The sequence below is a fragment of the Meleagris gallopavo genome, chromosome 6 (assembly GCF_905368555.1).
Source record: "Meleagris gallopavo chromosome 6, MGAL_WU_HG_1.1, whole genome shotgun sequence".
NCBI lineage: Eukaryota > Metazoa > Chordata > Aves > Galliformes > Phasianidae > Meleagris > Meleagris gallopavo.
This window is the reverse complement of record NC_139409.1, coordinates 45,478,765-45,494,180: the sequence shown is the minus strand read 5'-3', so window position 1 is coordinate 45,494,180 and position 15,416 is coordinate 45,478,765. Positions and strand designations below refer to the sequence as shown.

General features: G+C 43.2%; 1 long non-coding RNA gene across 1 annotated transcript; it reads right to left on the bottom strand.

The window, feature by feature from the left end:
• Positions 1 to 6,878: 6,878 nt before the first annotated feature.
• Positions 6,879 to 13,217, bottom strand: LOC146544161 (uncharacterized). The gene is made up of 2 exons (XR_014884008.1): positions 12,845 to 13,217; positions 6,879 to 7,801 (listed from the first exon to the last, which is right to left on the bottom strand). It is a non-coding gene; the product is annotated as an uncharacterized LOC146544161 (long non-coding RNA).
• Positions 13,218 to 15,416: the final 2,199 nt, after the last annotated feature.

Genomic DNA, 15,416 nt, shown 5'->3' with positions numbered 1-15,416 from the left:
AAGAGTCTGATGTGTTTTTTATACAATTATCTTAAAAACAATGTCAAGGAAGGTCCTTAAAACACTGCTAGCGATACACTGCTGTAAACACTTCAACCAAACTTAACTGGCTTTGCAAAGCTTTACATTTGTAGCACTGAAGAGTTCTTTGCCTTGAATTTGACCAGAAGCATGAATGACGGACACAGAACAGTGGTTAAGATGGTTGTAAGGGATCTCTGTACATCATCTAGCCCAGCCTTCTTCTTTACATGGACCTATAGCCAACAATTAATCAGGACAGTGGTGAAATCCACTAAAGATGGAGATTTCACTACATCCAAGTAACAGATTACCATGCCATGTCTAATTCCCAGTACAACGCTTTTCCTAATATCCAAGCAGAGCCTGCCAAGCCTTCATTTGCGACTGTTGCCTTGCAGGGAGCACTGAGCCCTTCGCCATCCTCCAGTTGTTGGTGGTCCTGGCTTGGCCCTCTTCCTCAGGGCTCACTCTGAGGGCACAGGGAGGTCGCTCCCATTGTCCCGGTGCAGCAGCTCAGGACGTGGTGCCAGTGCCAGTCCTTCCCTTCCCTGAGCTCTGAAGAGAAGAAGAGGTGGAAGGAAGGGAAGGGGGGCAGGGAGCAGCAGCGGAGGCTCTCGGGTGGATGGAGACTCCTCAACACCCATATGAAAAGTGAGAGCCCCTGGAGCACCGTTCATAGATGCGGCGATGTCGACGGGAGAGCATGATCATATAGTGGATGCCCAGCTGTGACAGAGATGGATCCACCTCCATCGGCTCCACATCAACATTGCTCTCCTTGGTGTCAATCTCCATGGGCTCCAGCTTGCTGCTGCTCTCCTGCAAACAACACTTCTTCAGTGGAGGAGGATACATCCCCCTCCACACAGTTCTCACCACACACAGGAAGGAGCAGCATTTGAATTCCCTTCTGTCAGAGGGCTCTGGCAGTCAAGGCTCTGGTCAAAGACCAAAAGAGGTTCTAGGCTCCAGGTCCAGGTGTTTAAAGGGGTCCAGGAGGGAGGTGGATAATGAGATCACAGAGCAGTGGCATAGTAACACTACAAACGTCCCAAGACAACCAAACATACTGTTGGATGGGGGGGAGGAGGGTCTCCACAGCCCCAGTGCTGTTCATGGGATTCCACAGGCTTCTGTTCCAAACCAGTAACGTTTCATCCACGACACCAATAAAGACACTAAATAACAGTGCGCTCATGTAATGCTAAACTGGGAGGAGTGTTGACTTCCTGGGGTGAGACAGCCCTGGCTCTATGCACAGGTTGGATGGATTAGGGACTGCAGAGCAGAGCTGTGGAAAGGGATCCGGGGGTTCTGGTTGGCAACACATTGAATCTGAACAGGCTCTCAGTCCCACCACATCTGGGGCCCCCAGCTCTGTGCTGTTCCCTCCACTGCCCCTCCCATGAGGATAAATTGACTAAGGCACAACGCCACATTCAGTAGTGTATAATCAATGAATGTAGAGATGTTATAATCATAAAATAAACCAGAGAGTTTGGTTAAGCAGGTTATAAAAACAAAAAGAGAACAGATAGAATGCTTACCTGCATACTGGACTCACTGCAAAACTCCAGAGAAGGGATCTCTAGAAGAAATCCTTTCCCACTGGCAGTCTTAAATGGGTACAGGAGAGGTGCAGCCAGGCTCCACCCCTTGCAGCAGCACAGGTGAATTGCCTTCACCTGTGCTCCCATGGCTGACTCATTGCTTGCCTCAGGTGGTCAATCAGAGGTTCAGGCCGTGATTCAGCAGTTCCCATACAAGTATGAATGCAGAAATGCAGGAAACTCATCGGCTGTGAGGACAAAAGAAACCCTCAGGTCTGAGAATGCTTCAAGGAACAGTCTCAGACATACACACAACGACTTGTGTCTGCCAAAGCTTATTTTTCAAAGCATTTCTAATGATTGGATATGAGCAGCAATCTTAAAGAAAACAAAACAGTTAAGTTGTAAAGTCCCATGGTGAAAACATCAACAGAGCCTACAGCCAATCTTGGGCTTTGGCTTATTATTAATTTTTTTATTTATTTATTTTTTTTTAAAGAAGAAAAGAAGTTGGTAGAACAGAAACCCTTAATGCTATTTCTAGAAATTCCCCTCCAGTTTGCAGACAGTATTTTTCCACACACTGTGTCCTTATAAAAGTGAAACAACTCACACACAAGAACAGCTGTACAAGAATACAACCAAGAAAAGCCTCAACAGCCTAAATGACATAAAATATCCAATTAAATACCCACTTAAGGCACAAACCTGTTTGGGGGGAAACATCACATACAATACAAGACCTGTAAAATAAATATTGGAGGGGGTGGGCAGGATGAAGCTAATTCCAGCTCCTACTGCATCATTGCTCCAAAGAGAAATTCTGGCCAAATGTTTGGGAAAGGATGAAGTGAGTGATCATGACAGTACACGTTTGAGATATAATGACCTGATATTACAACTCACATCGTAACTGCAGAAGTTGTTACCATCTCTTTAAAGGCCACAACGCTGAACAGTTCTTTTAATGTAAATATCAACAACGAATCAAAGACATCTGCAGAGTAATAGCATCCCTCCCTTCATTACTGCCTTCACTACCTAGCCTCCCCAAGTCCTTCTGCTCTTTCATCTCAGGATTCCTTGGCTTGACCCTGAGTATCCAGTTTTCACGCTTTTTGAATCTGTGAATCTGATAATCTATTTTTAAACAAACATGTTTGTTATGAAAACGTATTCTATTTAGTTGGAATTCACTACCCATAAACTGCAACAAGAGGAGGTACTTAAGTTCAGAAAGGTGAGGAGAAAGCACCGTAACCTCTGCACCTGTAGGTAAGTCAGTCAAACAACTGGGACCTACTGCAGAAGAAACCATCTGTGGTAGTTCCAACACCTGGTGCATTCATACAGGAAGAAATGCTTATAGAGTTTAATTGTTTCAATTTCAAAGAGACAACTCAGAAACACATCACAACAAAAGGTGAGATAGACAGACTTAAGGAGCACGCTCATCACCTTTAACATCTATCACACAGCACTCTCCTATCACACAGGCAAGTGACATTTGTAACGTATTGTCATTAAAAGCATTCACAAGCAGACAGGTCAAATTGTGATTTATTATTAAAGGTTGACAGCTACAAATCACTTCAGTCATCAGAGCAAATGTTGGCATCACTACTTTTTAGCATAGCCAATTTTTGTGCTAAACTAAATCTGCATGTTGCAAATAGAAAAGACAGTTTCAAAATCAAAACATCGCTCCTAAAAGCAGAACATGAAGCTCTAATACAGACACACAACAGATAAGATGTAGAGAGATTTGTTTTTTCTAAATTCACTTTAAATGCAAGCAGTTCAGGAATTAGAAAATGATGTTCATCTGAACACAAGCATGTAAACCACACCACTGAACAGGAGGGGTTGCTAACAGTCTTCCAACCCATTCTCTACCTGACAGATTCAGAGCTGAAGACTACAAAATGACGCCTAATTAATTTATTCTCAGTGCTGCACCTTGTTTGTGTAAGTGAAAAAACCTGTAGCTGTGTCAGCCTACATCTCCTCAAATGGGGTTTCCTAGAAGAAAAAATAAATCAGATCTGAAACATTTGAAGTGCCTGTCATACAGCTTGACATTTTTAAAAGGCACCACTTCTCTTCTTCTGCAAGAGCAGAATCCAGTCCCAAAATTACGCATAATGCATATTTTATGTGCTATCCTCAAAGTTTCTGAAGAGTTTGAAAAAAAAAAAAAAAAAAAAAAAAAAAATACCACACACTGTAAAACAAATTTCAGACCAAAAAGATGTTCAATATTGCAGAAGGCTATTACTTATGGGACTTGCACAAGTTCTACACACAAAGCAATCTTTAATGGTACAGGGACATTTTGGTGAAGGTAAATCTACTAACAGTAATATTTCGGGTGGCCAAAGAACTAAGATCTGACGCTCCAGGAAAGCAAAAATACCCAGTTTTAAGAGAGGAAATTTTTTCCTGAATGCTGTTAGAAGCTTTGCTCTGCGTCTTCATGATTTCTCCTCACTTTCCTCAGACTCCAACCATCTGCAACTTTGAGTGCTTGGAAGCGTTTCTCCGCTGAAGAGAATTTCTACGTTATCAGTTAAATATACATGATTCTCTCCTATTAAATTAATAATGAGAAAAATCTTGTTGCCTGTACTCCATACAGCTGCACAACAAGTTAGAGGTTTAAATTGCTGTTAATCCCTATAAGAATTCTTCTACCTGTCATAAGAATCTAAAGACATAGTCAGTTTTCAAAAAAACAAAAGGGTTATTTCAAGACAGGCATTGCTCTTTCCTGTCAGAAATCTACAGAAGCAGATTTACATGGAGGAGCTTGGAGAGAAAAGAATGCATAAACCCTGAAGATCAATCTTTACAACTAAGGCACTTTTATGAATACAGTAGACAGACTAGAATTTCTGATTTAGGTGAGTGCTATAGCAGAACCTTCGCTTCTGAAGAAGACACCCAGAAGGATCCAAATGTAGCTAAGTTTCTTAGCGGTACTTACAACAGATAGACTTGATTGAAAATGACATGTAACACTAAGGAAACCATAGCTCCTCTTATTCATTAGATACCAAAGACAAATGTTACCCACATAGGCAAATATTACAAATATTACAAATATTACATAGGCAAATATTTTAGGTCTTTTCCAACGTTGGTGATTCTATGATTCTATGATTCTATGAAATATCCAAGAAGTTATGTGAAAGAATTCTGCAACATCTGTTACAGAAAATCCTTACCCAACTATGAATCTCTCCTTGGGCTGTTGGCAATTCTAAAGTTTATTTCAAAATAAATCTTTAAGGTACATTTAATACACTAATAAATTGATTAGCTAATAACATGTTACCCATAGTCTGTTTCAAACACAGGCTATCCATTGAAACACCAAATCATTCTTTTTCCTTCCTGTAACATGTTCTCAAAAATGGAAACCAGCTCCAAAGGAAACCAGCACTTCTGGATGCCATATTACACATCCTTGGAAATACAGCTTTCTAATACTGAACACAAGAAGTTCCTCAACACTTTAGGAACATCATTTAGAAACTGGAAGACAAAACTTATTTGTACTGGCAAATAATTATGTAGAGTTTGACACACTGCTTAAACTCAGGCCTTTAAACAGCAAAAAAAACAGCTGTGCTCTGCGTTTTGATAAAAGAATTTGAGAACGGGTTTCAAAAGTACCAGAAAAACCATACATTTTTTGCTGCAGTTGCAACTCCATTTTCAAATGACATAAATACTTACTTTCTTTTCAAATTGCCAAATGGAACATGCAGAGCAGCAACCAGACATGCAACTCAACAATCTGACCACAGCTCAGACCTTCATGAGCCCCATCTGCCCGGAAAGAACCACCTCTCAATTTACAATCATGTCTAACTCATCTCATCACTTTTTGGCTGTACCTGCATTTATGAGCAACTGTTTTAAAGCATGAAATATAGAAGGAGTAAAAATGTATAAAAATCTCTGATAAAGATCTCAGGAAATCAGTGAGAATTGCAGCCATTGCCATCAGACGAGACTGATGCATTAGTGTCACAGAAACAAGGCAGGATGTCCAACAAGTTCTGTTTTTGTTGCTTTTTTTTTATGTTTTCATTTAAAAATAATACTTTGCTGTGTTTCTTGGATGCATTCATTTTACTACGTAGGAAGGTTGCTTCACCTTCAACCACCTGTTACATGGCCAAGGAGAGAACAGGCTGAGGACAGCAATCCCTAATCAGCCTTCCCATCCTCGAGGTGCAAAACTCCAGCACCAGGCCCCAAAGACCTCACAGGCCCTCCAACGCACCCCCTGCAGTCCCAGTGCAGCCACCCAGAGGACGTCAGGCCCTCTCCTACACACCCCTCTCCTTTGGCATCAGGGCAGAAGAGATGCCACCTTCTCACGCTCCAGGGCCAGAGCTGAGGGATGGCAAAGGGCAGCTGATACAAACACAGAAACTCCACTGTTTTTAATGACTGCCTCTCCCTCGGCTGCCTATGGGGTGTCAGCATGCTTTGCTCCTCTTCCATCCCAGGCAGCTGCAGGGTACTTGAGAAGCCCCTGCCTTGACTGACCCTCTTGCTACATTCTTGTCACTGCTTCCCAGAAATGGCCGCAGGCCCCAAAGGCTAGCCATCGTCTTTGGGTCAGCACGTGACCGGCAGAATCCTGTTGTCATGGGCACCGAACCGCCCTCATCCGCAGTCCCTGCGTGACTCATTGCTCTGCAAGAGAAAACCTGTTACTTCTTGCTACTTCTCTTTACTTCTGAGGACGGGATGGAGCAGTCACCTGCTAGGAAGAGGCAGCTGCTGGAGGAGGCTGAGGACATCGAGCCCATGGAGGTGGACCTGCCTGGTAGCGAAGAAGAGCCCATGGAGGTGGACCCGCCTGGCAGCGAAGAAGAGCCCATGGAGGTGGACCCGCCTGGCAGCGAAGAAGAGCCCATGGAGGTGGATCCACCAGAGACAGATGAGCTGATGGAAGTGGATCCACCTCCATTGGGACAGACAGGACATCACTCAGTCACTGCCAGGCCAACCAGGAAGAGGTCGCGCCCCAGATTTCATCGCAGGAGCACCAGGATCCGTCCACCTCCCACAAAATGGCTGCCTCGACACCGGCGCTGATCCTCCCATCCTGTAAGTTTGCCCTTATCCAGGAGAGCCCCAGCTCACGGCCATCCTGCGGGCTCCATTTCCTGGTCCTTCTTCTTTTCACAGCCAAGGCTCATACGAGCCTTTCCTTCCCGACCCCCTCCCTTGTCCCTTCTCAAGTCCTCTTGACTTGCGGAATCAGACTCCATAACAACATAGTTATAGGAGCAGGTACATTTATTTTTATTTCAGCAGCGCACAAGCCAGATGCAAAGGTGGATCTTTCCACCTACGTTGCATACCAGGAAACAGAAGCGTCATATTTGCAAGCCAAGCTTGTGCACATTCAATAGATTTCCTGGAACCCATCTACATATTCATTATTTTTCCAGGAATTCACTTACATAAAGCCCCTTCCGCTGATGCATGCATTGTGTGCAGTCCCTGCTGGTGGTCTTTGGGGATGAAGTTAGTCTTCTTCGCTCTGGTTCTTCACCTCTGGCCCAGTTTGGACCAGAAAACTGATTCTCACTGATGATGTCCCAGCTCTTTTCCTGTTTGTTCCTTTTTCTCACTGCGGTTTGCGAAAGCACTTCCGTGAATCTTAAACAATGGGTAGAATTCAACCCCTCCTGCCCATCCATCAATTCCCCCTTTTCTTCAACCTAGCAAATTTTTTTGCCAAATTATTCTATTTTGAGAAAGTGAGGACTTAAAATAACCCCCATTCTCTATTTTCTGCCTTAGTTTATGCCTTTTCCATTCTTCATAACTATTCACGGTATTTTTACATAGCCATAATACACATCTCATCAAAATGCACATTAGTACGATCAGAAAGATAATAGTAATACCAGATATTAAAAGCTGCTTAAGCCAAGTAAAGTTAGGTAGCCAACTAGTAAGTGTTTCCCATAGTCCCTCCCCACTAGTAGTCCCAATACCACCATCATTAGCCTTCTAAAGTCCTTCATTCTACTGTTTCCTTTGAAGTATCACTCAGAGAAGTCCTTCTTCCTTCGCAATCCACTGTGGTCGAGTGGTCTTCTTCAGATGAGTGTAATGTATCCATGGTATCAGTCCTTCTACTTTGACTGCTGTGTTCATGGTCAGGTCGTACTTGATAAGGTCCAGGGGGGAATCTGAGAGGGATTTAACATACGCAGAATCTCCTGGCAGTATATTGTGCACTGGACCAACCAGAACCTGTGCTCTGGTACCAAATTTGTTCTTTCAATTTTCCTCAATTGCTTCATTTGACTAATCACATATTTACTCAATTCTTCGTCCCCCACCTGTGTGGAGATCCTTTTTTGTACAATATAAGGTCATCCATAAAGGATTTCGTATGGGCTTAATCCTTCCTTGGTTCAGGGTTTAGTCTGAATTCTTAAAAATGCCAGAGGCAGTGCCTGAGGCCATGGAATCCCAGCCTCTTGGCCAAGCTTTATTATTTGCAGCATGATCAAATGATTCATCTTTTCCACCTGGTCACTTGACTGCGGCCTATAAGGTATATGTAGTTGCCAATCAATTTCCAACAGTGTGCTGATCTGTTGGACTATTTTAGCTATAAAATGTGGGCCTCAATCTAAGGAAATTGCTCCTGATACCCCAGACCTCAGAATTACTTCTTGTAACAAAACCTTTGTTACTGCCCTAGCTTTGTTAGCTCTGCAAGGGTATGCCTCAGGCCATCCTGAAAAGGAATCTGTTAAGGCTAACATGTATCTATACCCCCTTTTCTTGGAAGCTCTGAAAAATCTGCTTGCCATTGTTGCTCTGGATTATTTCCTTTCCCTATTTGCCCTAATTGAACTTTGTGACCTGTTCTAGGATTACTTTGTAGACAGACTTCACATTGCTGGGTTACTTGCCTAATAGTATACAAATTTCGGGCTACTACTCGTTGAATCAGGTATTTGTATAATGCTTCAAGCCCCAATGGGTTTTCCTATGTTCAGCATCACCACAGCTCATAATATGGCTGCTGGAATGGCTACTTTCCCTTGTGGTGTAACAGCCCATCCTTCTTCCACCTATCCTTCTAAATCATTTATCAAATTCCAATCCTCTTTTGAGTATTTTGGCTCACCATCCACCTGAATTTTACCATCTGGAATCAAGGAACCCTCCACTACCTTACCCTCTGCCGCCTGTTTTGCTTCTCTGTTGGAGAGCGTATTTCCCATATCTTTAGCATTATTTCCTTTTTGGTAGGGTCGACAGTGCATAATAGCTACTTTCCTTGGCTGCTGTACTGCCTCCAGGACTCTAAGTATTTCTTTGGCATGTTTAATTCCTTTCCCTTGGGCTGACAACAGTCTCCTTTCCATACTGCTCCATGAGCATGTACAACACTAAAGGCGTTGTATTTTGAATCAGCCCATATGTTCATCTTTTTTTCCCTTTGCCAATTCTAGAGCCCTTGTGAGAGCTATTAATTCAGCCTTATGTGCTGAGGTGTTCGGAGGCAAGCTTTGGCCTCTATTACCTTGTCAACAGTTGGTTTTGTGTACCCGCCCTTACGAATTCCTTGTCAAACAAAACTGCTTCTGTCCGTATACCAGGTGTCTTCTGCATCCTCTAATGGTTCTTCTTTTAGGTCTATGGAGCTAGAATATTCAGCTTCAATAGTCTCAAAACAATTGTGAGACACGGGTTCTCCTGTGACTCCACTAAGAAAGACAGCTGGGTTTATGATATTTGTTACTGTTATTTCTACATCAACTTGTTCCACTAGAATGGCTTGATATTTCAAAAATCTCTGAGGGGCGAGCCAATGTCTCCCTTTTACCTTTAACACTGTAGAGACTGTGTAGGATACCAATACAGTTATCTTCTGCCCCACTGTGAATTTTTGTGCCTCTTGGATGTTAATTACCAGGGCAGCCACAGCCCTCAGGCATCCAGGCCACCCCTTGCTTACTTCAAGTTGTTTAGAAAAGTAGGCCACCACCCTCTGATATGGCCCAAGGTTCTGGGCCAAAACTCCCAAGGCTATTCCCTGTTTTTCATAGGAAAATAACAGAAAGGGCTTAGTGACATCTGGGAATCCCAAGGCTGGGGCTTTCATCAGCTCCTGTTTCAACTGCCAGAATGCTCTTCTAGCCTCCCCATCCCAGATCAGATCCACTGGGCAAGATTTTAACATCACACAGGGCAATTTTACCACTATTCCCTAGTTCTGTATCCATAAATGGCACCATCCTGTCATTCTGAGGGATGTATGAAGCTCCTTAGATGTGCGTGCTTCGGGGCTTTGACAAATGGCTTCTTTCCAGGCAGTCCCCAGCATCTGCATCACCACAGCAATCTCATACCCAGGTACGTCACCAGTTGTTGAGCCACTTTTGCCTTCTGTGGAGAAACTCGATACCCATTAAATTCAAGGAAATTCAGCAAACTAACTTTCTACTCCAGACATGCCTTCTTTGTCTCTGTAGCTATCAAGGGATCATCCACATATGGTATTAATACCCCTTCATCAGACGGACACTTCCACTGCTCCAAGTCCTTAGCCAACTTGTACCCAAATATAATGGAACTATTCTTAAATCCCTGTGGGAGAATAGTTCATGTAAGCTGTGATTTTCATCCTGTGCTAGGATTCTCCCATTTGAAAGCAAATAATAGCTGGCTTTTCGCGGCTAGTGGTAAGCAGAAAAAGGCATCCTTCAAATCCAGAACGGTAAACCATGTTAGTTCAGTGGATAGTTTGGTGAGCAAAGTATATGGATTAGCTACCAGAGGATATAAATCCTCTACTATTTTGTTAATTGCTCTCAGATCCTGTGCCACCCTATAACTTCCATCAGATTTTCTCACCGGTAATATTGGTGTGTTATATTTTGTTTCACATTCTTTCAGCAAGCCATGCTTTTTTAATTAGTCAGTTATTGGTTCTATCCCTTCTCTATCTTCTGTCCTCAGGTAATAATGTTTAATTCTTGGGGGCCGACTCCCTGGTTTGATTTTTATTACTAGAGGGGGTGCATTTTTAGATCAGCCTGGGATTTCGACTTCCCATACTCCTGGATAAATCTAACCCCTTACTTCTTCTGGGATTCTTATACTTGCAGAGGTAGTTATCAAGGCCAACCTGAATAGTTCTATCATAGGTTCTTCCTTTACTTTAAACCTTATTTTCCCCTTTTCAAACTTTACTCCTGCTTTCAATTGTTCCTAGGAGAGATTTTGGTGAATTTGGTATATATAAAAATCTATGTATTTCCCCTTGTTTTCCCAACTTAAACTTTAGCAGTTTAGAAAAATATGCCTTTTCTGATTGACCCGTGGACCCTTTTACCATTACAAAGTTTTTGCTTAATGGCATCAAAAATTCATTTAAAACAGAACAAGTAGCTCCCGTATCCACCAAAAATTCTACATTCTGTTGCTCATTACCTAGCTTAATTTTAACCAGTGGATTCTCTAGGGCAGATTCCCGAGATCCCGTCAATCCATTTCCACCGGGGCTTGGATCCTAACCCATGCCCTCCAATTTTTCTGATCCTTCTGTGGACATTCCCTCTTCCAATGTCCCTTTTTCCTGCAGATGGCACACTGGTCCTTCTCAAGCAGTTCTTCTTCTTCTCCTCCCAATTACTAAACACCTTCCATGCTTCCTCTAGTAAACTTTCTAAATTCCGTGCATCCAGACCCTTCATTTTCTGTAGCTTTCGTCATATGTTTCCCATTGATTGTCCTATGAATAATGATATGAGTTGTTGAATACCTATCTCTGATCCCAGGTCTAGGGAAGTGGACTTTCTGTGGTATCTCTTAATTTATCCAGAAACTCCAAAGGAGTTTCCTTCAGTCCTTGCCTTAGAGCATACAATGCAGACCAGCTGATTGTCTTAGGGATAGCCCTTTCCATTCCTTTTACAACCCATTCCCTACATGCTACTAGCCAGTCCCTTTCTGTGCTCTTATTTACATCCCAGTGAGGGTCCTGTTTTGGAAAATGACATTTATTCCCACCCCAGAACAACATTAATTGTAAGATTGTGTTATAATTCGGAGTCCCATTCAGGGGCCATTTTTTCCCATCCTACAATTTGTACAGTAACCACCAGTGATTGCAATATTTTATCAAAGCCTTTTTACTCAGACTACCCCCAGGTCTTCTGTCAGTGTTCCCCCAATGTGCCAAAATACACCCAAGCAGCGTCCTCTTAGGTACTTCTTTTCCTTGCCTAATTCCCATTATACAGGCTTGTTGAGTTGTTATTCCTCTAACGTCCCCACAGCTTACCTCTAATACCTTAAAATTTCCCCAGAACTCGTTCTCCTATTCTAGCCTGCACTTATAGCATGAGCCCCACCAGACTCCTCGATATAATTCTTTACAATCTAAACAGAGTATAACATAAAATGGACAGCATTCGTTTGTTCTATGAATTAGGCACCTTTCTTCTGGCCCTTCACTGTAATCTATCTCAAGTAGTTCTCCACTCTCCTTGTCCCAATCCAAGATTATCATTTACTCGCCCAATTTCTACAATGTACAACTCCTAATTCTACCTGGGCTTAATATCAGCAGCATTTCATTTTGCATTAGCAGCATTTCATATGCACAGTATTGAGCAATTACAACAAATGGCAATCGTGATTAAACAACCTAGGACTCCTGTTATCACCACTATAACAATTCACGATATCATTTAATTCTTCATGAACCTATCAATTCTCCAATGACAAAACATAAAGACAGACAGACAGTCAGATGAGGATCACTGTTATACTCCACACTCGCTGCGTCTCAAGTATTCAACACACTCACTCCCAATCATACACACAATGCCAGCTTAATCAAAATCTGAGTTCAAGACAATATTTTGAATGTTTCAATAACAATAACTCAAATACATGGTACCGAAAACTTACAACAGATGGTGACAGCAATAATAAGGCCTATGATTCCCATTGCTATGGCCACAAAAATCCACGTAGCCATATAACAAAATGATGTTACCAATTACCTAAGAGCTATTGCTCTTTCCCTGCGTACGATTTACGGGTCCCCTTTATAGGAACTCCTCAAGGAGTTTTCCTACCCCAGCCAGCAACCAACTCAACCTGTGAGCTCACTCACCCAGGAGGGGGAGAACACACGCACCTTCCTACCTCACATAGTATGTCTCCTCATGACTTACGGGTTCCCCTTTCCATATACATACCTGGACCGCTGATAGATGGTCCTTGTCTATCCCCGCAGTGATCAGGTGAGAAAGGGGAGTCCTTCCAAGAAATCCCGGTGCGCGCCAAAGGCGTCCCCCCTCTCAGCTGGTCCTGCAGCCAGACAGAGATGGTCCCATCTGGGGTGCCCAATTGACGTGCGGATTCAGACTCCATAACAACAAAGTAGTATAGAGCACGTACATTTGTTTCAGCGGTACAAATGCCAGATAAAAGAGGGGATCTTTCTGCCTATCTTGTATACCAGGAAGCAGAAGTGTTGCATATTTGTAAGCCAAGCTCATGACTATTCAATAGATTTCCTGGAGCCCATCTACATATTAATTATTTTTCCAGGAATTCATTTACATAAAGTCCCTCCCCCTGTCGCATGCGTTGTGTGCAGTGAGGGTCCCTGCTTTGGGTATGAAGTTAGTTGTCTTCCTCACTCTGGCTCTTCACCTCTGGCCCAGTTTTCATCAGAAAACTGATTCTTGCTGACAACATCCCAACACTTCCTCATTTTTGTTCCTCTTACTGTTTGTTCCTCTTTCTGCTAACTATGGAGATCTTATTTTTCTTGCTGCGAAAGCAATTTCATGAGTCTTAAGCAATGGGAATTCAACCCCACCCCTCCACCACTCTCATCTCTTCTTCACCAATCCTGAGGAAGAGGGCAGGGCAGGGACTGCCACCCTCAGAGCTGCTGTGCCAGGGCAGTAGGATGAGTCTGGTGGAGGGACCTCAACTTTTGGGGGCCTCGAACATTGCAGGGATGCAAGGATCCTGTAAGTTTACCCTTATCTGGGAGGGAAAGCCCCAACTCAGAGCCATCCTATGGGCTCTCACTGATTCTCAATTTCCTGGTAATCCTTCTCTTGACAGACAAGGCTCCCATGAGCCCATCCTGTTTCCATCCATAATCACTCCAGAGGGGGATAGGAAGAATAAAAAGAAGTCACAGATGCAGCTGCTCCCATGTTGAAGCAGACTTCAGTTCAAACAGGAAGAAGTGCTGAACTTCAGCAGGAAGATCCATCCAGAGGCTTTGTTTGGACTTGGAAAGAAAGACTGGACCATCGACAATTAACACCACAAAATGAGAAAGCAGTAAAAAACATAACAATAAACAGTTTTTCTTTTTTAAAAGAAAAGCACGGATTGTCTCTCTGCTTTAGGAACCTTAGAGTTTGCACGTAGGTTCCCGCGTCCCCTCCTTGCCTCCCACACACACAACGCACCCCGCAGCAGGACACGCTGCCCTCATTGCCAGCCCGAGGAACAACCACCGCACTGCACACACCACTGGGGCTGTCCCCTTGCCCTGCCTCAGCACCCTCTGCTACGTGGCGGGGATTTTTTTGTGCAGTCCAAGTCAATTCTTCTTTACTTAATGCAGCCCAGGCAAACCAAAAGGTTGGAAACCCTTGAGGTAGCCAGTGCAGTCTATAAAGGAGAAATGCTGAAAGATCTTGGGTTGCAGTTACACTGACAGAAGGCATTCAGAAGGCATTAGCAAGTGTGGGAAAACTCCACAGGCGAGAGTGGGCCTCAAACCAAAGATGACTGTAGCACAGGCTGTGCCCTCACTGGTGGATTAGCCACACCTCATCCTAGCAGAAAAATGTCCGTTAGCAGTCCAGGCAAGGCAGATTGTGAACCAAGTCCAACACCCACTCGAGTGTCCTGTCAGGAGCAACAGGAAAGGGAACCAGAGACAAGTAGTACAACATAGGATTAAGCCCAGGTCTCATCTGCAGCAGACAGCATGGCTGTGAACCCCAAGAGAGACTGCTTAGGGCTATCAGGGCCTATAGACTCCCTCAGGGCCCTGACAAACAATTGTATTATTTATCTTTCTCTTTATCATCTTCTAATGGTTTCTGTCACAGATAGGATAATAAGCTAGCTGGTTCTTTCCAGCCCATTTACTCAAATAGATCAGATGAGGCAAAGTATAAAGTCTGCCCTTATGTACAGCTCATCTTGAAATACACATCCTTGACAAACTGATGAGTTTGATCCTGTTTCAGTCTAATTTGGTTGGCTTTTCTGAAGAACATAGATATCCTTCAGTAGCTGATGCTTTCTCACTTTTGCTGTTCAAGTCTGCTGACGTTTGAGATATTAAGGAATGGTATTCAAGTAATGGTTTACTTTATTGCATTGATTATAAATGCAAAGTCCAGAAAGAGTGAAGTCTTCTCACACTTTCCCTTCTGCTCCTACAGCATTTAATGTAGCTAGCTGTTCTAAAGAACTTCCTGACAAATATTTCTGTTGTGATGGGGCATTTCTTAATTTGTTATTATAGACATTCCTCTAGCAGGAGTTGGACTGAGCATTCTCCTGGTGGCCCATTTTCACCTACTGCTTCTTTATTGCAATAAACTCTACTTGAGGTGAGCCAGTAGGAAGTTTTGATTAGTGCAGAATTTATATCTCACCTCAGTGAGCTGACTTCTGAGAAACATTCCTCAGAACTGCCATATGTTCTTTGGCTTGTTTTTTTACTTCAAAAACCAATTAAGACTGTTCTTCCTCACATTATTCCAGTGCTCTGGATCTTTTGGG